The sequence below is a fragment of the Hylobates moloch genome, unplaced genomic scaffold (genome assembly GCF_009828535.3).
Source record: "Hylobates moloch isolate HMO894 unplaced genomic scaffold, HMol_V3 SCAFFOLD_3, whole genome shotgun sequence".
NCBI lineage: Eukaryota > Metazoa > Chordata > Mammalia > Primates > Hylobatidae > Hylobates > Hylobates moloch.
This window is the reverse complement of record NW_026652278.1, coordinates 32,568,028-32,593,336: the sequence shown is the minus strand read 5'-3', so window position 1 is coordinate 32,593,336 and position 25,309 is coordinate 32,568,028. Positions and strand designations below refer to the sequence as shown.

The following is a 25,309-nucleotide window of genomic DNA, read 5'->3' as shown; positions in this document are numbered from 1 at the left end:
CACCCAGAGATTACGCAGGGCCAAAACTCTGAATGGATTCTAAAGAGCTGTCAGTGGAGTAGTAACTGCACCAGCCTATGCAGGGGGCCATATTGTGTGGAGGGTGTCTGGCAGCCCTGGCCATGCTCTGAGACCCCTGATCCTACCAGGCTTCTTCACAGGGACTCTGTTTTGAGAATCACTGTTTGCAGACCTCAAGGCAAGGCACTGAGGAGGAAGATAAGAGAGAAATACAACTGCATTTGGGAGTCCCTATTAAAAGGGGACATGGAGCCTCCTCCTTTTAGGGAGCCTCTAGTCCAATGGGGGATACATGGCTTCCACCCTCTGGAGTGCTCTCTGAGCTCTCTGAAGACTGCTGACTTATAAATGATTAGACTTTTTTTTTTTTTTTGAGATGGAGTCTTACTCTGTTGCCCAGACTGGAGTGCAGTGGTGCAATCTCTGCTCACTGCAACATCTGCCTCTCGGGTTCAAGAGATTCTTCTGCCTCAGCCTCCTAAGTAGCTGGGATTACAGGCACCTGCCACTATGCCCGGCAACTTTTTGTATTTTTAGTAGAGATGGGGTTTCACCATGTTGGCCAGGTTGGTCTCGAACTCCTGACCTCAAATGATCCACCCACCTCGGCCTCCCAAAATGCTGGGATTACAGGTGTGAGCCACCATGCCCAGCCGATTAGACATTTTTGTCCTAAAATCTCTAACAAGAAATTACCTCCTCACGAAGGCACAGGTGGGAGTATGACTCCCACCAGTTCCTGCAGTTAAATTGGAGCAGAAGCTGGAAATAGAAGGCAGGGCACAGACTCAAGACCATGGGACATCATTACTTTTCTTGTGCCATGGGAGCCTAGGTCAGGTGAAGCTGGGTGGTGGAGGTAAGGGATCTCTTCCAGGTTGGATTTTCCCAAATAGATGAGACACTCATTAATATCAAGTGACCTTAACCATCTGGTATGGAGAGGCTTGAGTATTTCCCTGTGTGTAGTTTCTACCCACATCCCTATGTGAAGGGTAGGAAGCTTGTTTGTTGATCACCTCTGGCTTCCCCAGGGCTATCCTCTGCCTCCCATTTTTCTCTTGTCCTCCCTGGTGGTGGTGCGGAAGTCTTGCCTTGGGTGGTTCACTAATCCTAGAGTGTCTGAACCAAAGGCAAGGCACTCACAGGGCTAGACTTTGGCCTCCAAGCCCATAGGGCTTCCTGCCATCCCCTGTTTCTAGGCTTCAGTCCTAGACATGTCCTCTGGACTAAGGAGAGCTGGTCACCTGTGAGGTCTATCTCCTCTGCCTAGGTCTTCTGCCCTTTTGCTCACCTGGGCCAAGACAGAGGATGGGAGAGAAGAAACACGGAGCATGTGGCCTACCCTCAGATGTGGGTGAAGGAGAGCTTCCTGCAGCTGAGACCCGAAAGATAACTGTGAGGTACCAACTGAGCGGCTGGGGAGGATTTTCGCCCTCACTGAGCCCCTGTGCTCCCTAGACTTCTTTCCCAGACTCCTGAAACCCATTCTTGGCTCAGAGTCCTTCAGTCAGTCTCCCTGAGCCCTCCCCCTCCACCCACAGCCTGCCCAGCATCCAGCTTCCTAGGGAGTCCCTCGGCTCGGAGACTACATCAGGACAATATTCCATAGGGATTCAGCTGGAAGATTTCTGACCTGGAGGGTGGGGTCTGGCTGTTTCTCAAAGGGAGTGACCAAAGCCTAGAAGGCACATAGGCTCTGCCACTCTCGGGCCCATCTCCTTAGGAAGGAATCGGAGACAGCAATAAGAACCCAGAACAAAGGGCCAGGAGCCTGACAGAGGGGACAAGATCCAGGTCAGAAACAAAAACTCAGCTGAGCCACAGTGATGCTTGAGAGTTATGAGGGGCTGGGGAGATCCATAAGCACCTTTTCACTGGGCACAGGTATAACCTACCTTGAATTTGGGACCTGGAGCCAGGTTCTGACACTGGATGGGCAGTTATAATATAATTGGGAGCCTGGCTAGAAACCTTGTTTTCCCACTTACTAGCTAGGGAATCTTTGGTGAGCCACTTTGTTTTATTTTATTTATTTTATTGAGATGGAGTCTCCCTCTGTCATCCAGGCTGGAGTGCAGTGGCGTGATCTCGGCTCATTGCAACCTCTGCCTCCTGGGTTCAAGTGATTCTCCTGCCTGAGCCTTGCAAGTAGCTGGGACTACAGGCATGCGCCACCACACCTGGCTAATTTTTGTATTTTTAGTAGAGACACGGTTTCACCATGTTGGCCAGGCTGGTCTCGAACTCTTGAACTCAAGCTATCTGCCTGCCTCAGCCTCCCAAAGTGCTGGAACTACACGCGTGAGCCACCATGCCCGTCCTGTTTTGTTTTTTAGACAGAGAATCTTGCTCTGTCACCCAGGCTGGAGTGCAGTGGTGTAATCATAGCTCACTGCAGCCTCGAGCTTCTGGGCTCAAGTGATCCTCCCATCTCAGCCTCCCAGGTAGTTAGGACTTCAGACATGTGTCACCACACCCGGCTCATTAAAAACAATTTGGGGGAGCCAAACATGTTAGCTCCTGCCTGTATTCCCAGTGCTTTGTGGGGCAGAGGTGGGAGAACTGCTTGAAGCCAGGAGTTTGAGACTATCCTGGACAACATAGCAAGACCCCATCTCTACCAAAAAATAAAAAATAAAAATTAGCTTGCTGCAGTGGTGTGCACCTCTCAGCTACTCAAGAGGCTGAGGTGGGAGGATTGCTTAAGCCTGAGAGTTTGAGGCTGCAGTAAGCTGTGATTGCACCACTGCACTCCAGCCTGGGTGACAGAGCAAGACCCTGCCTCTAAAAATAATAAAATAAATTTTATTAAATACATACCAAATTTTATCTCAAGGAACTGGTTGATGAAATTGTGTGGGTTGGCTAAGTAAGTCTGATATCTGTAGCGCAAGCAGTCAGGAAGGAAAGATCAGGAACAAGCTGGAACCCCCTGGGCACTAGCAAAGCTGCTGTCCACAGGCAGTTGGGATGGGAGAACCTAGCAAAGGGAGAACAATTCTACACCCAGCTGCTCTTTGGAGCATCCTTCATCAGGGAGAGCCCTGACCCTTTACAGGCTCATCTGACTAGGTCAGGCCCGTGGAGGATAACCTCCCTCATTTAAAGCCAACTGATTAGGGACTTTGATTACATCCTCAAAGCCCCTTTACATCAGGACCTAGATTAGTGTTTATTGAATACCTGGGGGAAGGTGTGTGGAAGCTGCAAAATGCCTGCTTTTTTTTGGGAGGCCGAGTAGGGCAGATCACATGAGGCCAGGAGTTTGAGACCAGCCTGATCAACATGGCAAAACCCTGTATCTACTAAAAACAGAAAACTTAACCAGGTGTGGTGGTGCACATCTGTAATCTCAGCTACTTGGAAGGCTGAGGCAGGAGAATTGCTTGAACCTGGGAGGTGGAGGTTGCAGTGAGCCGGGATTGAGCCACTGCACTCCAGCCTGGGTGAACCTATCTGACAGGATTCTACGCATTGAGAAGCTGGGGCACCTCTTCCTTAGCAAAGGGAGGCTAAGGAGATCCCATCCTGAGTTTCCCATGGGCAGAAGTAAGTGTGTCTCTATGGGACTCCTGGGGCTTGTGGACACGGTGTAGGATGGGGAGAACCTCAGGATTAACTAGCACTCTTGGGGGTCCCCTGCTCTGGCTTTTTGGGGCCACCAGAGCCAGAGCTACCGTGGCAGTTGATGGGAATAGCCCTCAGTGACCAGTGGGGCTTCAGCAGGTAATTACCCGGCAAAAGCTGGGAACTGACAGGGTAATTATTAGCTTCTAATTGCAGGGCAAACTCAGGCCGGGATCCTTCTCTCCAAAGCAGAGGGCATTACTATTTGCATAGCAATTAATTACTTTGGGAGCTACGGAATTTAATTACCCACTAGTCCACAGGAGCCAATAATTAAATTACTCTCAGAAACAGGGTATTTATTTCCCAGTTAGTCTGAGCAGGTAGCTCTTACTCTGGGGGGTGTGCCTGGGTGATGACCCCTAAACCGATGGTTGGTCCTTGGCCTGAGCAGGCACAGAGTGGCGATCACGGTGCCCAGCAGGGAGTGCCTGCACTGTGATGCAGACGGACACCCAAGCATACACAGATACAGGCCTTGTAGGGCATGCAGACACATGATACCATGTGCTAGCCATGACTCGTGGACTGGTGCTTGGATGTACAGTAACTGATTGTAAGTGGGGCACACACACCCAGCCAGAATTACACGCACGGTGAGGAACGGGCAAAGGGGCCAAACAGGGAATTTTGGCTCTATCATTTTGCCACTATTGTTTTGCCTAACTTGCATCAAAATGTGTTTGTGGTACTATGTACTTTGGTCAACAGGCTGTAGTTCTGAGCCCATATGGAATCCATCTTCATCCCTGATGCCTCTCAAAATGGGGTTTGGGTTGGGAGGGCCTCAGGACAGAGTAGGGGCTAGGGAGGGGCTGGTACTGTCTATTTTGAACATCACTTGATTTTTTTGTTTTTTGAGAGGGAGTCTCACTTTGTTGCCCAGGCTGGAGTGCAGTTGTGCAATCTTGGCTCACTGCAACCTCCATCTCCCTAATTGAAGCAATTCTCATGCCTCAGCTTCCCGAGTAGCTAGGATTACAGGCAACCACCCACCACACCCAGCTAATTTTTTTTGTTTGTTTTTGGTAGAGACAGGGTTTCACCATGTTGGCCAGGCTGGTCTCGAACTCCTGACCTCAAGTGATCTTCCCGCCTTGGCCCCCCAACATGCTGGGATTACAGGCGTGAGCTGCCATGCCTGGCCACATAACTTGATTTTTTAAAATCCTGAAAGTTTAATGTTTCTGCATCAAAATGGCCATGCCAAAATGTCATATATGCCTGAGAGACAGCAGCTGATAGAAGACCCTGAGGTCTGGAGGAATCTAGAGACTTCCAAATAGAAAGCAGACCCTTGAAGCAGAGCTGTGTTGGGTCCAGCCCTTATTCTCCCTCTTCATAGAAAACAGGGTCCCGGAAGGAGGCATGAAGGGATGGGGTGTGTCTGGGTTAGCTTGCCCAGTGTCAGGACCTCCAGTCCCGAAGGAGAAAGCCCAGAGCTGGGTGGTGTCTGGCAGGTCCGTTCTCCCCGAAGTCCACTCCTCGCCTTCCTTGTCATTGCTTCCCATTGGCTGCCTGGGGGCAGTGGTCAGAGGTAACTGAGGCAATGTGGTTTTCACCTCTATCTACTTAGAGAGTATGGAAAGTCCCCGGCCCTGGAGCTGGGGATTCTAGTGTTAGAGGCAGCCTTGCTGCTTGGTGCGTTGCCCATTCCTCTGGGCTGGTGAGCCCAGGTCTTTGTGCACTGCTCCCAATAAGGAAAGGCAGAAGAATGGGGCCTGCTTCCCTTGTTCTCCACTCCCTTCATCCTGAAGGGTCTCAGGCAGGTCAAGTGGGCACTGGTTATTCTATAGTTATCTTCCTCCCTCCTTTTCCCCAGGTGACTATGGAACCCCTGGCATGTGCAGGTCCAGAGCCAGACCACTGCACAGCCCCACTGCCCCATCCCAACTGATGTCAACTCCCAGCCCCTGACCCCTTGGAATTCCCCTCCAAAGCCTAGAGCTGAGTCCCTGCTGCCACCCTTCCAACTTGGCCTTGGGACCTTCCCAAATGGGATCCTGTAGATGCTTCTAATGAAGTTCTCTCTGACTCTGTTTGGGGCACCCACCACCCGAGGAAAGGAGCGGCAGCCGCCCCGGCCCAGGCTGCTGACAGCAGCAATCCATCTCCATCACAGTAATGGCGTCCCCATTAATCGGCCATAAACTAATAAAGCAAGCACTTTCCACCCCTCACCCCCCCGCCCCAACTTCATTAAGTCTTTAGTACATTAATATGTCTTACTTAGTGTCAGCCAAGCCTCTTTCTCTGTTCGGGGTGGAGCATGCTGGGGTGGGCACCTCGCCCAGTGGGTGGGGGCACACGACCCCTCTCCTGGTCTGGGTAGGGGGCTGCTGACTCAGGGCAACCCACTCCCCCTCTCCCTCCTTCCTCTCCACCCACTGTCCCCTTGAGGGCCTTGAAAGGCTGCAGAGAAAAGGAAGAGCGAGACGAACAGGAAACTGTGGAGCAGGAGAGAGAAGGAAACGGGAAAGGAAAAAGAAGGAGGAAGACGGGATGAGCTGGGGAGGAAGGGGGGAAGCTGGGAGGAAGGGGGAGACGGAATGGGGGAGGAGCTGTGCACCTCCAAATTAAATTTGTGATTCAGGCATCAGATGGGCCGACAGCCAGAGATTAATTCAACTGATCGAGTTATAAAGAGCGGGAGGCCTGGGTAATCAATCTTGCAGCTGTCAGGCCGACAGGCAGGAGTATTAACCTGGCGAGACGGCACATACCCAGGACTTTTTCATTTCATTCACCCCAACCGTGTCCCTGACCACCTCTGGTCTGTCTCTCCAAGTAATAATAATTACGGCTGTTAACGATGACAGAGACAGGATGAGGGGACGGGCTCCTGCGGCAGGGCTTCCTCTCCTGGAGCTCCCGCCCACTGCTCCGTCTGACCACTCCCAGAAGGTAAAGCACGGACCAGCTCATGGCGCTCTTAGACAGGTGGGGAAATCGAGGAAGGAATTCCAAAAAGACCTTCAGACAGGCCAGAGGTGGGGCTGGAAAGGTACTTTGGGATAAAGGACAGTGTCCTAGATCCCTCTCACTTCTTGGGAAAAGAATTGTCCCTAAGTCAGCCAGCTTGGCCCCAACACGTTCAGCTGTGGCCAGGGAAGCTGGAATCAGGAAGGTGAGGTGGATCCCCTCCTCCGGGCTATTTTGCCTCAGCCACAAACCTGAGCTCTGTGTGGCTTGGGTGGAGGTCCCATCCTGGGCACAGGCTCCTGGGCTGGGGCTGCTGTTCTTCCTGGGCAGCCTTCTCTCCTTCTCTCTCCTCCCACCTGACAGTGTCAGTCCACACCTAGGGGGTGGGGGTCTCCCTGCAGAGACTTGTGGAAACACCACCCTTTGAGCAGAGAAGGGGTGGGGACGGGGGCGCCGCCTTGAAGTTGACACCTCTCTCAGCTCTGGCTAATTTTCACATCCTTCAAATTCTGATATCTCTTTTTCCCTCCTTGCTCCAGGGAAAGGAAGGGAGAGGACAAGAGAGGGAGAGAGAGGTAAATAGGCAAGAAAGTGTGCTGGGGCACCTTTAGGGTCTGCTGGGAGTGAGCCAGGGCCTCGTCAGTCCTCTGAAATCGTTATGCCAGGGTGAGCTGCTGGTAGTGGGGGCCTTGGAGGGCTGATGTGAACTGTGAGTTCTTTCTTCCATGCTCAGTGAGAACCAGGCACAGGGTTCGTGGAAGGGGCTATGGCCCCTGTGATGCCTTCACAGTATTCCCTGTTATCATTGTCATTATTACCAATCAGGGACCACCCCATCGCTGCAGACAGCAATGCTGTAACAGTGACTCGTGCCAGAGACTGGCTAAAGGTTTTCTATACGTTACTACTTTAATGTTCGCAAAGAGCCCTATGAAGCAAGTTCTGTGTTCAGACCCATTTTACAGATGAAAACCTGAGGTTCAAAGAGGTTGGAAGACTCACTCAAGCTCTCACAGCCAGGAAACAGCAAAGCCAATACTGGGCCCCTAGCCAGAGCCTCAGCTCAGCATAGGCTAACTTTCCCCCAAGGCCCTCAAATCTCACTGTCCCCTCTGACCCCTGCCTCCACCAAGGTTCCTCAGTGTTCTCTGTAGGCGGATTCTGGATTTCTCCAGCTGAGGGGACCTGGGCACCAGATCCTTCTGGGTTTGAGAAGGGTGGGGAGGGTGATGCTTCTGTTTGTTCAGAGGGTGGGGCGGGGGACCTGGTGTCAGAGAACACTCATCCAGGGCAAAGGGAAGAGTGGGGGCCCCACTCGGAGAGGCTCCCCAGTGCTCTGCCCTCAAGTAACCCTAGGGAGTAGGCTCTGCCCCCTCCCCAGGCCCCATGGCCTCTTGGGAAAGGACAGAGTGCTGACTTGCCCATGCCCCCACCTTCCCCAGGGATGGAGCAATTGGAGGGGTGCCATGCTGGGTGTGTGTTGGGGTAGGAGTGGATCCTGACTTAGAAGGGCCTAGAGGAAAAGCTCTCCCTGTCACCTCCTGACCCTAGCTGGGGCTAGGCTGGAGGGGGACTGGGGACATGGGCCTGTCTGAGGCGCCAAGAGCTGGAGGCTGGAGCTAGGCCAGCCCCTCTCCCAGGCTCCCTAGGACCCATTTCAAGTGGTTGCTTCCAGGATGACGCAGCCCTGGGGAGGGGGAGCAGGAACAAGGAGCCTGTTTCCAAGCAAAGGTTCAAGGGTCTCCTTTCCTAGGCTCCCGCCCCCTTGCTCAGGGCAGCCACCGATTCTGCCCTGTCAGTCATAATGTTTCTTCCTTATCTGAGAATAAGGCCGATGGAGGGACCCAAGTCCCTGGAGGTTTGGCGTGTGCCCCTCCTGTCCCATCTTGAGGTGGTTCTTGTGCTCAAGTGGGGATGGAGACCCCTAGCACAAGGAACCAGAATCCTCAAGTCTTAAGATTTTGATCGGTGGGGTGACTGGGACAGTTAACGTATTGTGGCTCCTCTCTGCTCCCGCCTCGTCCAGTTCCATGGAGCCTTCTCACTCCTGCAAGATCCTGCATCAGGGGCCTCTTGCGGCCTTAGAGATGGGGGTGTTCTCTGGTTTCTAGTCCTCTCAACCCATCAAGGTGGATGTGGATTCAGATCCCAAGGGCTGTCTTGTCATGATCACCACAATTGTCCCTCATGCCTTCTCTGTGCTTTAGTTCTCCGTCTGTAGGTAATGGAAAGGATTCTGTCTGTGATCTCTGCCTCCTCTGCCTTAGGATGGGGCAAGGTGGATTGCTGGGGAAAAAGAGAGGAGAGACCTTTCAGGCAAATCACGTAGAACACCTGTTTCTAAACCTGTTCATCCTTCCGTGCCTCAGTTTCTGTGTCTGTAAATTGGGAGAAATCACACCTACTTCCTTGGGTTTTTGTGATGCCCAAGTGAGATGGCAGAGGGGGCCTAGCTCTGTGTCTGGCATATAGTGGTGCTGAATAAATATTTGAAACAATCAGCCAGAGCGGGGAAGTGCCTGGGGTGTGGTGAGGGTGTGGGCTTCAGGGAAGAGGCTCTCCTTCCTCGCCCTCCGTCTTCTTACCCTCAGTCTTCTCGCCTCCAAGCTCTGTGATCTCTCACTGTGACAAGTCCAGGCAGAGGCCCCCAACATGAGCACCCCAGCTCTGAAGATTGCTTGGACGAGGCTGGAGAACGCTGGTGTGCTGGATGGGGTTGCGTTTGAGGGATGTGTATCTCCACATCCTTGATTTGAGACGGGGGCTATTTGGACATCAGCCAGGCTTTGTGTATATGTCAGTGTGTGTGTCTGCGTGTGCACATGTGTGCATGTGTGTGGATGTGTGTGTGGGTGAGCGGGCTCAATGGCTGGCACCAAAATACTTGCCGATTAATCTTTGTCTTCCGAGCACCCAGCCCTAGTCCCCGGGAAGCTCCAGGGCCTGAGCTGGTGTCCAATGGGCCTGAGGGGGCAGAATCAGGCCCAGGAAGATGGATTTCCCTGTCCCCTCAGCCCCCATCCAGCAGGGAAGCAGGGAAGGCTGCTTCATTTTGTTTAATGGGATACTGGGGGGGACAGTAGTCATGGGGCATTAACTGCTAATTGGGTCCATAATAAAGTTAATAAAGCTCTTATGGTCTTTGCCATTAAGTGTAATTAAGGGAGTGCTCTGTGGCAAGGAGGGGGGTGTTTGCGGGCAACGGGTAGTGGGCTCTCACTGGCAGGAGCAGGTGACGGGGAAGCTGGCAACCATGCCAAGGCCAGGAGCTGCACTGGCTTCTGGAGCCACCCACCCCTAGCTGGGCTCCTGGGCAGCTCCTCTGGGGATTGGAGGTGGTGAGGTGGACAGGAAGGGAAAGGGCTTACTCTGTGCTGTTCATAGAAGTCCGGGGGAAAATCATTAACTTCAGCCCCAATGCCCACACCCTTGAAGAGGCTCAGAACATGGAAGAAATGTCATCTTCAAGGAGAGATGGCACGGACAATCTCTGAGTTTTAGGGCATGGCTTGGTTTGTGTGTGCTGAATGACTGGGGATGTTGCATAACCTCTCTCAGCCTCGGTTTCACCTTCTGTAACATGAGGATAAAAACAGCATGGTTAGGAGGGTTCCAGAGCTATGTAGTGGGAGACAGCTAGGTGAGTGACTGTTGTGCTGTTATTCTTTTTGTGAGCTCTTGTTTGTTTTGTAATAATACAAGAATGCTTGATGAAGCCTTCTTGTATATACGGAAGCACAGAGTGACCCTCTCATCCCTCTGTCATCGATGTGGTTGTTATTTTTCCTGAGTTTTGGGGATATATTTATATATGTGTACATGCAGAAACACATAGTTTTCTTTCTTTTTTTTCTTTTTCTTTTCTTTTTTGGAAACAGGGTATCACTCTGTCACCTAGGGTGGAGTGCAGTGGCATGGCTATGGCTTACAGCAGTCTCAAATTCCAGGGCTCAGGCAATCCTCCCACCTTAGCCTCCCGAGTAGATGGGACCACACGTGTGTACCATCAAAACCAGCTCACTTTTACATTTTTTGTAGAGATGGGGGTCTCCCTATGTTGCCCAGGATTGTGTCAAACTCCCAGGCTCAAGCAAGCCTTCTGCCTCAGGCTCCCAAGTGCTGGGATTACAGGTGTGAGCCACTGCGCCCAGCCCACATTGTTTTCTTGGATGGCTGTATGATATTCCATCATATGGCTAAGTTTGAACCATGTTGCTTGTGCCCCAGATGGAAACCTAGACTGTTTCTAGTCTTTAGCTCTTACAGTACTGCAAAAATACCTTGATATATTTCTCTGAGCACAAGTGCAGGACATAGATAGACAAATTCCTCGAAGTGGAATTGTTGGGTCAACTGACATGTTTATTGAACATTTTTGACAGATATTGCCAGACTGCACATGAAGATGATTGCACCGTCTACCCCCAGTGTCAAACCGGCAGAGGGGCTGCCTCCCAGGTGCTCAGCTCAGCCACCTCAGTTGCTCTCAGCTCCTGGGCAGCTCTGGAGATGGGGGAGTCCCAAGGAGAGCACGCAGGACAGGGAGCACAGCTTCCCCTGGGAGGGGTAGGACAGGAGGGACAGGAGCCAGCCCTCCCCTTTAAGCCTGAGAAAGCCACTGGGTAAACCCGGTTGTCAGAAGGGAGGGAGAGTTTCAGTCAGGGTCAGGGGTTAATGCGATGGGGCTACTGGGACACGCTGTGCAAACAAAACAAGTTAGGGGAGGGGAGGGGCCGGCCCTCTGGCCGCAGGGAGGGAGATGGGCCAGTCAGCCTGCACTTGGCTCTTCCCTGGGTAGCTGCCATCGTGGGCCCAGGTTCTGGGCTGTTGAGGACCTTGTGGCCAGGCTGCTGGGCTCTAAGGCCGAGAGGGCAGCATTCTTCTGAAGGCCGCCCCAGCCCAGAGCTGGCACGGTAGGCCTGCTGAGCTGCCCTGCCCACCTCCAGGGCCCCTCCACAGGTAATCCCCGTGGAGCCCTGTCTGGGAGGCTTTGGGCGGTATTAGACGTGAGCCGGGTGGCGGGCCCTGGAGCCAGGACCAGCTTTTAGAGCATTCCTGAGCATTAGGCTCCCTGTCCCAGCCCAGCCTTGCCCTCACCCCATGGAGCCCCTGGGGCTTCTCTGCCTCAGCTGCTGCTGGCCTAATTACAGGTGTCCATGTCAGGGTCAGCAGTGGAGTTAATTCGGGGCATGTCTTCGGGTGGCCAGGGCTTGTCTTCGGGTGGCTGGGGCTCATTAATGGAGTCCCAAAGAGTCTAGGGATGAGCCAGGCAAACAGGGGATTAGGGGCTGAGGAAGACTGCTGTGGGGCAAGGCTGGCTAGACAGGGCTGTGAGCTGGGCCCTGGGGAGGGGCCTGTGTGTTCACCCACCCACCCACACAGGCGCTCACGAGACCCAGCAGTACTCAGACATGCAGACACACACAGCCACGGGCCAGACAATCTCCAGAGACACATATGGACTCTCATACACAGGCTCACACACACAGACACACACCATTGGACTTAGAACTGCTCCCTGAGAAGCCTTGAGGTGTGCAAGGGGGGTGGGGGAAATGAACCAGCGATTTCCCTCTTTAACCAGAAACTCTGGCCTGCCCCTGCCAGCCCCCTCCTGTGCCCTCTCCCACCCTGGCCAGGGCAATGAGCTTCCCTTCTCCCTTTCCTTCAGCATCTCCTCCCACCATGGACTGGAATTCCGAAGCACTGGTCTGTGGGTAGAATGACAGAGCCGGCTCCCAGCCAGGATGCAGGGAGGCGGGGGTGGTTCCTCCACACCCCTCAGTCCAGCCTGGCCTAGAGGGTCCCTGAGCCCAGCTGTCAGCCCACCTCCCCCACACCAACCCTGTGCCTCATGACAGCCCTGGTGTTCTGTGAGGAGGCAGAGCCACACTGCACAGAGTTCACCAAAGAGAAGGAGGAGGAGGAAGACAAGAAAGGAGCTGACAGGAGCCAGGGTTGGGGGGGGGGTGCTGGGCAGGGGGAAATCGCTTAACCCCGAAGCCGCCACTAGTCTTTGGAGCCCCTGCATTGATGGGGGCCAGCTGGAGCTGGCTGAGGACAAGGGGCCCAAGTGTGGGAATCCAGGGAGGAGGCCTCCCCGGGCTTCCTGGGTCAGCTGGGAGGAGAGACCCTGGAGCCTTCTTCTCCAGCCCGCCCTCCTGCCGCCATCCCTCCCTAGAGTGTGGAGACAGGCCCCGGCTCCCTGGCTCTGTTGCCAATCGGGGAATTTTTCCAGCATTGACCTCACCCCCACCCCACCCCAGGCTGGCTGGCTGATGTTCCTGCACTCCTAGCAGCGTGGCCATGGCAGCACAGGGCAGGCAGGGGATTCAGAAACGCAGCCCTTGACTCTGGAAGAGTCAGGTTTTCCCAAGGATGCCTCATTCCACCTGTGCCCACTTACCAAGGCACCTCCTTGACTAGTATTTAGAAGCGACCCCAGGGATAAAGTGACTCCCATTACAGAAACAGCCACTGCTCCATCCCACTAACTTCACCTGCTCATCAGTAAAGGTGCCCACGGGCCAGGCTGCCACCTGTCATCACCTCACTCTTGGTCCTAGGCATCAAGCCTTCCCTTCCTGGGCCCCCAGTGTCCCCCATGCCATCCCAGGACCCCACACACACTCCAGGCCCATAATTGAATATAAAGGCCCAGAAGCTAGTGCAAACAGCGGCATTAATCACCAGCAACCTGGCAGCCTCCTGCCATAGATCTTTTCCACACGTAGAATAGCTCATGTTAATCACTGCAGCTGATTTATTGTCTTCTCCGCCTTGTACATAAATTATTCACTATGGCTGGGTTGCGAAGGAATCCTGTAATGAGGGCTTCCATCCTCCTATCTCCAAGGTGGATCCTCAGACCTCCGGGTCCACCTAGCTGTGTTCACTGGTGGGTCAAGGCATGGAGCCACAGGCATGGGATTGAGGGGATGATAGGGAGTGGGGACCCCCATGCAAGAATATCTGTCCCCCCAGGAGCACATATAGGAGCTCTTCAGCTCCAGGAAACAGGGCTGTGAACTTGCCTCTCCAGCTCTGGACAGGAGAGACAGGGCAGAATGGGGCGGGGGAGGCTGTTGGGTGGCCCCAGGGCTTCCTAAGGCTCCAGGAGAGTAAAGCCTTCCAGCCTTTACCTGGAAGTTTCTGCTCACCGCCTGAGAGACTCTCCCGCCAATCAAGGCCAACTCTTGGGAGATCCCCATCATCGGAAGCAGGATGTGGGCGTGTCTACAGGAGCAGAAGACCTGCCTCTCCCAGCTCCCTGTCCTACCCTGGGGTCTGTGTGCTCTCTGGCCACACCTCTGAGATGGCCTCAGCCTCATGAAAAGGTGGTGGCAGTAGTTACGGCAATGGCCACCAGATGGCAGCCCTGATACCCAGGACAGCAGCTCAGGGAGGTGGGAGGCTGCATTTGGGTAAGGAAATGCCTTTGGAAAGGTGGGAATCCGCCAGCGGAGGGTGATGGGGAGTGGGTGGAGAGGGGGTCTTGCTGACAGGGAGAGCCCTTAGCCTCAGGGGGACCAAAGTACAGGGCCCACTTCACACATCAAACCACTCATGGTGACATCCTCAAATGGGATAGTCTCAGGAGAGGAAATTGGGGCCCAGATGTATGTGGGCAAGTGGGACCCCAGAGGGTGTGGGTGCCGCCAGATGGACTTCCCTGGCCCTGGCCCAACATCTCTGCAGCCTGCCTTTCAGGCTGTCCTTCCCAGGCTCTGATCCATTGCATCCCAACCCCTCTCTCTTGGCTGGGGCACTCTCAGAGGCAGCCAAGACAGGAGCTACTGTGTACTGTGGTCAGCTGGGGGCCAGCAAGCCCCACCCTCAGGATCTGTCTCACTGCACACATTCAGCACTGTGAGTTGCTTAGACCCAGTCCATCAAGAACACCTGTCCCCGCACAGGCCCACTGTCTCCTCCCACTCCTGTATGTAGAGTGGAGAGCTGCTCAGAGACACAAATGGGTCCTAAGATTCAGGAGACTTGTGGCTGCAACACTGGGCTTGCCAGAGGGCCCCTCTAACCTGACGTCTCTAAGCCCCTCACCCCTCCACACCCCCTCCCCACACACCTTACATCACCTACTGAGGCAGGGCGGAGCCTGAACTGGGATGGTGTAGAGGATGCAGAGTACTGCCTTGTCACCCAGCCAGTGAGCTGCTTTCCAGCAAAGATGTGGGGCTCTAGTCCTTTAAATACCTTGAGCCTAGAGGCCAAAGCTGGCAGAACAAGGCTCTGAAGGCCTCCTTTTGCCCCAGCTGCCTAGATGGGAGTCCTGGGAAAACATCTGGAACTCTGTGTCTCCTTGGCAGTTCTTGCCTAGGTGTCCTTGCTGTAAATCCCACCACTAAGCTCTCTGGAGATATCCGCTGGGATTCTGGAGCGCCCCTCCCGGACCCCAACAGGTCCTCTGGGTTGTGATGGGAACTCCCAACCCCAGGCAGGGCTCTATCTCCTGAAGGTCAAGACATTCCCATCAATGAAGACCAGTGTTTCCCCAAGTGTGAGTCCTATGCCTACTTCAGACCTACTGAGCTGGAAACTGTGGGGAAGGGATCCAGATAACTGAATTGTTACCAAGCTTCCTAAAGCCTGAGAACCTCTGTACGAGACACTTCCTTAGAGCCAGGCTCATGCCCTTGTTAGACCTGAAGCTTCCTGAGGGCAGCCCCAGACCAGGATGGGTGAGTTGTGGGGTTTTTCTAGTTGGCCTCCGAGTATTGACTTCCCTGCCACCACCGCCCTGGAAGTGGGCACACCATTGGCCTCCTCACTGTCCTCCTGCCTGGTCCCGTTCCCTTCCTGCCAGCCCTCTGGCCCTTCCCAGCCAGCTTGCCTGGCTTCCTGGACCTGCTGTCTTCATGTCTGTCTTCACATCTGTTCCAAGGCTGCCCCAGCCCCGCTTGTTTATCCTTCAGGGGGTCCAAGTGGGTGTTTCAACTTCAATTATACTCTGACCACAGCCACCACAGATACCAAAACAAACGTCCTGGGTGTCAGAGGTGGTGGAGGCTCAGACAGGCTGGTGCCAGGGGGCCTGATAAAGGGGGGCCTGCTTGGGCTTGGAGGTGATGAGAGCTGCTCCTAGTGATAGGGCCCTGGGGAGCAGGGGCTGGTGGGTAACTGGCCTCCTCAGGTAGGCCCAGGCCACAGAGGGGACAGTGTCTTGGTCTTAGTACCTCTCCCTCCATCTCCCAACTTCCCTGCAGTCTCATCTAACAGAAGCCTTTTTTTTTTTTTTTTTTTTTTGTGGGGACGTGTCTTGTAAAAGCCTTGCTTCTCCCCAGCTGCTGGCTAAGTCTGGCCTCACCTCCAGAGGACAAAGATCTTGACTCCTCAACCCAGGCCGGCCTATTGAGATCTTTTTAAATCCCCTCTCAGACCTTGTGGTCAGTGTCTGAGGATGGTAGTAGAAGTCAGGGATCCTGGACCCAGCTCTGTTGGATTGTCCCTGTGACTTGGAGTGTGGTCTTTGCATACGCTGTGCTTTGGTTTCCCCTTTCTAGGTCAATTAGCAGAACACATTTCCCAGTCTGATTGCCCACAAGGGAGAAAAATTCAAACCTTCCAGGCTCCCTGGAGTCCCTGGAGAATACAATGAGGTGTCTCAGGGAGCAGCGGGAAGCAGGACATGGTGCCTGCTAATGAGTGGGCCCTGATTTCCGTCTGGAGCTTCAGAGGATGGAATGCCAGGCATCCATGACTAGAGAGAGGCCCCAGCTCCCACTGATCTCTGTGGCAGGAACCAGGAGACCCAGCAGAGGCCATGCTCAGCAGCCCCTCCAGCTGCACTTCTCCTTAGTGGGAAGGAGCCCTCTTACTCACTGTGCCCTCTCTGAATTCTCACCCAGTACCTGCTTTTACCCCTACCCTTGCCTTCTGCTTTTCCCAAATGGCCACCTCAGCTTATCTGCCCATTGGCTGATCTCTGCAATGATCACATCTGGGAACACCTTTAATAATAATGATAACAGGGCCAGGCACGATGGGGCCAGGCACAATGATGGGCCAGGCACAATGATAACAGGGCCAGGCCCTCACACCTATAAACCCAGCACTTTGGGAGGCCGAGGCGGGTGGATCATTGAGTCCAGGAGTTCGAGACCAGCTTGGTCAACATGGTGAAACCCCATCTCTACTAAGAATACAAACATTAGCCAGGCATGGTGGCAGGCACCTGTAATCCCAGCTACTCGGGAGGCTGAAGAGAGGCAGAGATTGCAGTAAGCTGAGATGGTGCCACTGCATTCTAGCCTGAGTGACAGAGCAAGACTGCATCTCAAAAAATAAAATAAAATAAAAATAATGACAATAGGGCCAGGGGCGGTGACTCACACCTGTAATCCCAGAACTTTAGGAGGCTGAGGAGAGAGGATCACTTGAGCCCAGGCGGTTGAAGCTACAGTGAGCTATGATTGTGCCATGGCACTCCAGCCTGGAAATCAGAATGAGACCTTGTCTCTAATTTATATATATATTAGCAAGGAAAACAAAAAGCATCTCCTATTTATCGAACACTTTCCATGTGATGTGCCAGATGCTTTTGCGATTTGATCTTTCTCTCTGTCCTACAAGGCAGATGGATATAACAGCCCCACTTTATAGATAAGGGAGCTGAGAGGTTAAGTAAATTTTCCAAAGCTGCACCACTAGCAAGTGGCGGAACTGGATTCAAACCCAATTAGTTCTGACTTCTGAGCCCAAGGTTTTTCTCCAGGCTTCGGATGTGCTATAGAGAGCGGGGTTTACTTTGTGTTGGCTCCATCAGCCCCTTGAAAGCTCAGGGTCATGGCTTCTGTAGGAGAGCTCTCTCTCTTTAGTACTCAGGGTTGAAGAGACCCTTGGGCCACTCAGGGGGCCCCAGAGTCCTGCTGGAGATCCAGGGAAGCCGTCTCGGTCCCAAATGAACCTGGTCATGTATCAGCTTCCTGTCCACACGGCTGAGGGCAAACTTTCTCACAGCTCAGCCCTGGCTCTGCTGCAGGATGTGAGTTGGGGGGGCTTTGGTTCTCTGAGCTCTCGAGGAGGGTCTGGATGAGGGTGGGGTTTCTATTCTGATCTCTGTTCTGGTTCCTCTTACTCATTCAACCCTGGCTGCTGCCCAAACACAGGCAGCCTCTGCCCTGGGGCTGGAGCCACAATGTGGCAGGTGGAGGGATGGGAGGTGGACTTTTGGAACCAGACAGCTGCTTCCCATCCCCGCCATGCACATGCACACACACAGTGAGGAAGGGGCAGGGCGTGTGAGCTCTGGAAGGAGGGAGGGCCACCGGGGGCTCATTAGGGCGAGTATGGGCACATTTGTGTCTTTGTGAGTGTGCACACTGGAGATTGGGAGTGTGCTCGTCTGTGGCTGTGTGTGGGTGTGTGCCCGTGAGGTGGGGGCCAGGCTGAGTATGAGAGTGTGAACATGTGGGTCTTTCAAAGAATGAGTATGACAGAGCAGTGCACTAGTGTGACCACGTGGGGTGTGACTGCTTACAAGTGTATGATTGTGTGAGCGCACAAACATGCGTGGGAAAGGCAGTTGCTGTCTCTTAGAGGAAAAATCCCAGAACTCCAGCGGCCAACGTCTGCTCTGCTGTTGACCAGCCTTGTGGCTTTCAGCACGTGACTTCTCTGAGTCTACATGTCGCTACCTGCAAATGGGGAGGAAATTGTCTCACAGGGTAATCATGAGGATGAGGTGCAGGTGTGGGTGGAGCACTTTGTCATCTGTCAAATGTAGGTCCCTGGGAAGGTCAATAAGCAATCTCCATCCTCTGCCTCTCTCCCCCACTTGCACCCCCACAACATGCTCAGGCCCCAGCCAAGTGCCAAGCTGGGGTGGGTGGTGTCCCAGAGCCGCAGGCTACATGGCCAGAGGTCCAGGCTCAGGAGGACTGGTTAGGGATGGTGAGAGTGAGCAGGTGTGGTGCCACACCTGTCTACTCCAGCTTCACATGTTTGATCCAAGGCTGCCCTGCCCCACCGGCACCAGCCCGTCAGCAATCATTATTCTCCCCTGGATCTGAGGGGATTCTCCTCCATCTCACCCCAGCCCAGCATGCTGTGGCTTCTGCTGTCTCCTCCCTCCGGGGAGGTGAAGGCCCCCCCAGTAGGAGGCTCTCACTTCAGGTTCCCCTTCTGACCGTCTGAAGGCCATTCCCCACTAAGATCCCAGGGTCTTCAGCCCTGTTTCACTTCCATTCCCAGCCTCCCCTGAGCTTCTCAAATGATTCTGGGGCACCTAGTCCATGCACCTACATTTGGAAATCATCTACTTAGCACAGTGGTTCTCAACCGTGGCTGCACATCAGACAGGAATCACCCAGGGAAGACTTGAAAGATCCTGATGCTGAGGCTGCCCCCAGACCAGAATCTCTGGGTTGGTACTCAGGCATTATTATAGGTTTAGGCAGGGAATGGTGGGTCATGCCTGTGATCCCAACACTTTGGGAGGCCAAGGCAGAGGACTACTTGAGGCCAGGAGTTCGAGACCACCCTGGGCAACATGGCGATACCGCCTTTCTACCTAAAAAAGAAAAAAAAAATAGTTGGGCGTGGTGGTGCACACCAGCAGTCCTAGCTACTTGGGAGGCTGAGGCAGGAGATTACTTGAGCCCAAGAGTTCGAGGCTACCATTAGCTATAATCACGTCACTGCACTCCAGATAGTCTCTAAAAAAGAAAATAAACTGACAAAATAAAATAAATATAGGTTCAAAGGTCTCCCAGGTGATTCTAATGTGCAGCCAAGCTTGAGAACCACTGTTAATATTTCCCAATCATCCTTGCTGAGAAGAATCACTTGGCACGCTTCAAGTATTGAAGCAGTGTATTGAGTTAAATACACAGCTTTCCAGGCTCCTTCCCCTGGAAATTCTCATTTGGTGAGTCTAAGATAGGGCCCTGTAATTTGCATTTTTAATAAATATCACAGATGATTCTAATTATTAGGGAATTTTGGAGCTACTAGCCTAGAGCTGTGTTTCTCAAACTTTAATGCGCATCCAAATCACCAGGGGATCTTCTTAAAATGCAGATTCCGGTTGCCTAGTTCTGGGGTGAGAGCCCGAGGAGTTATAGAAGTTCTGGCCAATCGGATCATAAATTAAGAGATGGTGAATAATGAGACAAGACCAGAGAAGAAGGCAGGGACCTTATAAACTGTGACAAGGAGCTCCAACTCTATCCCATGGCAATGAGGAGCCACCAGAGGGTTTTAAACAGAGGGAAAGCTTGTTCGGATACATATTTTAGAAAGATATGTTATTGTGGCCATGTGGGAGATGATGGATCATGCATCAGAGGATCAGACATCAGTCAGGAGGCTGTTGCCACATTCCAGGTGAAACGTGGTAGCCTGGGCTAATGAGGTGGGAGCAGGAGGAGAGAAGTTAGTAGTCTTGTGGAAGACTCAGTGATCAGTTGGGTGGAGGCTGAGGGGGAAGATGAGGGAGGCTCCAGAGTAACCCCTCAGCTGGCTACTGACTTGGCAACTGGTGAAGTGGCGTGCCCATCTTGGTTGGCTCTGAAGCTTCCTTCCACATCTACTGACTCTGTGATCTGATCATTGTTTGGCTTAGCTTCTTGTGGGACCAGGGTGGGAGAGAGGCTACAGGAAGCTGCCTGAAATGCGTTATGGAACTGGTGCCTTGGAGAGCCCCTCTCCTTGACTTTGAGTGATTCTGGAGGCTCCCTGTCAGCAGTTGCCAAGGCTTAGAGGCTGCTTTGGGGATTCGGTCTTCTGAATACCTTGGCTCTCCATTTTTTTCCTCTCTGGCTCCCTTCCAGAGAAGGAAGCCCAGATGAAGAGAAATCTGCATCCAAATGGCACTCTTGCTCTTGGATTCCATCTGGTGACTCTCCTTGTGAACCCTAGGTGCCCCCTAAAGACCTCCCCCAGGCCATTGCTCCTGACATCTCTGCTTGGCACACCAGTCCCATCCTGCCTTTGACCACAGCCCCCTCCCCACATTGAGCTCTGTCTACCCACTCCAAGGACACTTGGCCTGTTCTCCTGTTTGGGGACCTTATTTCTCCCTTTTGGCAGCTAAATGTTGGCTCAGCATCCCCTAACCCAGTAACTGCTTTGCAGTTCCCAGGCTGCTATACCCTCTCTGGTATAGCTCTTTCTATGGTGCAAGTGTGCAGTAAGACTGAGATTCAAGTCACACTCACTAGGCTGGGAGGGCCATTCTGTAATCAATTGCCATCATCTTGAGCATCTGGTGAGAGCTAATAGTATGTTGGGCACCAAACTAAGGACTTTATATGTATTATCTCAGTGTATGTTCACATCTCCAAGAGATAGATTCTAAATTCTTCTATTTTTCTTTTTCTTTTTTCTTTTCTTTTTTTTTTTTTTTGAGACAGAGTCTCACTCTGTTGCCGAGGCTGGAGTGCAGTGGTGCGATCTCGGCTCACCCACAACCTCCGCCTCCCAGACTCAAGCCATTCTCCTGCTCAGCCTCCTGAGAAGCTGGGATTACACTGGCCGGACGCGGTGGCTCACGCTTGTAATCCCAGCACTTTGGGAGGCCGAGGCGGGCGGATTACGAGGTCAGGAGATCGAGACCACGGTGAAACCCCGTCTCTACTAAAAATACAAAAAATTAGCTGGGCATGGTGGCGGGCGCCTGTAGTCCCAGTTACTCGGAGATGCTGAGGCAGGAGAATGGCGTGAACCCGGGAGGCGGAGTTTGCAGTGAGCCGAGATCGCGCCACTGCACTCCAGCCTGGGTGAAAGAGCGAGACTCCCCAAAAAAAAAAAAAAAAAAAGAAGCTGGGATTACAGGCACGCTCCACTACTGCCCGGCTAATTTTTGTATTTTTAGTAGAGATGGGGTTTTGCTATGTTGGCCAGGATGATCTCAAACTACTGACCTCAAATGATCCACCTGCCCCAGCCTCCCAAAGTGCTGGGATTACAGGCATGAGCCACCATGCCTAGCCAGGTTCTCCTATTCTTATTTTACAGATGAAGAAATAGGCAAAGATGTTAAATAACTTGCCCAAGGTCACTCAGCTAGGAATTGGGACTGGAGCCTGCTGCATCTTCACCACTGAACTGCACTGCCTGTCATAGTCCTCATCACCAACCAAGGCTCAGTTAAGTCCTCTGCCTAGGATCAGCCTCACTGGATTCTTCCCAGAGAAAATGTCAGGCCAGGGCTAAGGCTCATACCCAGAAAGCTGAGGGAGGGAGCAGATGGTAACCCCAGGGGGATTTTGTTGCAGTGGAGTTAGGGATCGGAGGTCAAAAGGACTGCAGTTGAGTCTTGCTCTGCCTCTTGTTATCTGAGTGAACGTGGCCAAGTCTGACCTCTCTGAACTTCAGTTTCCTCATCTGTGACATGGGGATGGCAGCAGAAGCTACCTCTCAGAGGTTATGAGGAACAAACGAGGAAATGTGCAAGGCAGGATTGTATCAACTGCAAAGAGCTGCCTGATGTAAGTGACTGTTAGTGCCAGCAGTCACTCAATATTTATCATGAATTACTAGGACCGAATCCAGGTGCTGTGAGTACAGCCATGAGCCCCTGGGCCTGGACTTGTCCCTAAGATGACAAATTGCAAGTCAAACAAGAATACAGTCACCTTGCCACTCTCCGCCTTCCATGGGCCTTTTGTGATCTTTCTGAAGCTATGACTTGGGCCCTGGCCATTTTTCCCTACCTGTGTAAACTGAAGGTCTCTAGCCTTCTAACAGTCTAGACAGCCCCCAATTTTAACATTCCAGGGGTGGAATGGAAGGCAGGTCCTTGTGACATTTGCTAAAGCAGAATTGCTGCCGAAAAGGGGCCTCTTTCTTCATGCAATGAATTAAAATCTTAGTGCCTCGTGTTTGTGTATGTCAAGTCTCACTGCTGAAACTTTTGTTAATTCATTTATTCAAATGAACCACATTTATTTAAATTTATTTTAAATTTCAAAAGTAAACTAAAAATGTATTCTTGTTGTAAGAAATACAGGTGAAATACTCCTTCCAATTCCAGAATTATCTGCAGAGGTCACTGCTGTTAGTGAAGGTTAATTCACTGTGTATCCTTCTAGATCATTTCCTATGCATTTACCTACAAATTTACCTACCTACGTACAAAAAGAAACATACGATTTTTTTGGTGGGTTTTTACCTTTGTACCTGAGTATTTTTGTTTTTCTGCAATTTGCTTTTCCAGTGAGTGGTGGCTCACGCTTGTAATCCCAGCACTTTGGGAGGCTGATGCAGGGGGATCACGAGGTCCGGGGTTTGAGATCAGCCTGGACAACACAGTGAAACGCTGTCTCTACTAAAAATACAAAAATTAGCTGGGTATGGTAGCGGGCGCCTGTAATCCTAGCTACTTGGGGGGCTGGGGCAGGAGAATCACTTGAACCTGGGAGGTGGAGGTTGCAATGAGCTGAGATTGTGCCACTGCGCTCCAGCCTGGGCAACGGAGCTAGACTCCATCTCAAAAAACAAAAACAAACAAACAAACAGAAAAAAATATATATATGGCTTGGAATGAAAATATGGCATGCACATTTTCCCATGTCAGAACATGGAGGTCTACCTCATTATTTTTAATTGCTTCATGTTAAGTATTCCATAGATAGGGGTGCCACTGTTTATTCACCCATTCCCACCGGTGGACTGTTAGGTTGTTTCTGATTTTTCATTGTTGTAAATTTGCTTAGTGAACTCTCTGGTATGTGGTTCTGTGGGCAGACATGGCTATTTTGTTAGGATAATGGATATCTAGAAACAGAGTTGGTCAAATGAAGATGGGTATTGTTAATTTTAATAGAAACTGCCAAAATACCTATCAAGAAGACTGAACCAATTCAGGGCACTTCCAAGAGAGGATGAGAAGACCAACTTACATACACACTCTCTCCCATGCTGGATACTGTCAGTAGGTTGAATTTTTGCTAATCTAAAGGATGAAGCTAAAACAAATCTTATGTCTATTTTAATTTGTGGTTTTCAAATTATGATTGCATTTCTCTCATGTTGAACATATTTTCCTAAGTTCATTGGACATTGCATTTTTATTTCTATAAATCACCTGTTTGTATACTTTGCCCATTTTATTTTTATTTTTATCTTTGGAGACAAAGTCTCGCTCTGTCATGCATGCTGGAATGCAGTGGGCCATCCGGGCTCACTACAACCTCCGCCTCCCAAGTTCAAGAGCTTCTCCTGCCTCAGCCTCCCAAGTAGCTTGGGTTAAAGGTGCCTGCCACCACACCTGGCTAACTTTTGTATTTTTAGTAGAGACAGGGTTTCGCCATGTTGGCCAGGCTGGTCTTGAACTCCTGACCTCAGGTGATCCACCTGCCTCAGCCTCCCAAAGTGCTGGGATTTCAGGGGTGAGCCACCGTGCCCAGTTGCCTATTTTAAAAACTGGGGTTTCAAAAATGTTTTTCTTATTAATGTGTTGGAAATTCTTAATTCTAGTTATTAATATGTGTTGTATTTTGGCTGAGTGCAGTGGCTCATGCTTGTAATCCTAGTAGTTTGGGAGGCCGAGGAAGGAGGATTGCTTGAGGCCAGGAGTTTGAGACCAGCCTGGGCAACATGCAAGACTCCCATCTTTACAAAATATAAAATAAACAATTTAGCCAAGCATGGTGGCATGTGTGCCTGTAGTCCCAGCCACTCAGGAGACTGAGGTGGGAGGATCACTTGAGCCCACGAGTTCGAGGCTGCAGTGAGCTATAATCTTGCCACTGCCCTCCAGCCTGGGTGACAGACCAAACACACACACACACACACACACACACACACACACACAATTTTATTTTATTTTAATTTCTTTTTCTTTAGAGATGGTGTCTCCTCCTCTTGCCCAGGCTGGAGTACAGTGGCATGATCATGGTTCATTGCAGCCTTGACCTCCTGGGCTCAAGCAATCCTCCCATGTCACCCTCCCGAGTAGCTGGGACTACAGGCATGCCACAATGCCCAGCTTACTTGTTGTATTTTAGTTGCTTGTCTTTCAATGTCCTTTACCGTCTTCTATTATACAGCAGTTTCAAATTTAGATGTAAATATTTTGTCAGTATTTTCCTTTCTGGCTTTTGTAGTTACTCTCTTATTTTAAATTGCTGTCTCTAGCCTGAAATTATTTAATTTTAACCCACATTTTATCTCAACATTTTTAGAGTCAACTCTTAATTTCCTCTCCAATCTACGTTGTGAATAGTGTGAGATAGAAACAACCCTTTTGTGAAGTTTGGAGGGCCTCCCCGCCACCGTGGGTATCTGGACTATGAGTCTGATTTACTGATATCAAAGCACACCATTAGTGTTTTCATAATTTAGAAGCAAGAGGGTGTGAAACAACAGTGGGCATCAGGTGAGGTGAAGGAAGGGTGCGGCAGAGTGGGAGTGATGGGAGGCGACCCCTCACAATGCTCAGCTGACTGGAGATATGAAAATGGCTCCCTGCAAAGAGAATAGCAGGTGGCCCCCAGGGATCCTGGGGGGCCATCTACCCGTGCCCCTGGTGTACAAAACATCTTTCCAGTACACCCTGCGTCATCATATAAATGATCTGTTTCCTTAGCAAGCAACCTCTTCCTAACTACAATGTCAGTTGGAGGGCCAGGCGTGGTGGCTCATGCCTGTAATCCCAGCACTTTGGGAGGCCGAAGTGGGCAGATCACCTGAGGCCAGGAGTTCGAGACCAGCCTAGCCAATATGGTGAAAATCCGTCTCTACTAAAAATACAAAAAAATTAGATGGGTGTGGTGGC

The 25,309-nt window shown here is 51.8% G+C and overlaps 1 long non-coding RNA gene across 1 annotated transcript in view; it reads right to left on the bottom strand.

Annotated features, from left to right (window-relative positions):
* Window positions 1-7,457: 7,457 nt before the first annotated feature.
* Window positions 7,458-25,309, bottom strand: part of LOC116478635 (uncharacterized) — a 42,870-nt gene continuing 25,018 nt past the window's right edge. The window contains exon 3 of the long non-coding RNA XR_004250807.1: window positions 7,458-8,859. This is a non-coding gene — a long non-coding RNA (uncharacterized LOC116478635). The remainder of the gene's footprint in view (window positions 8,860-25,309) is intronic.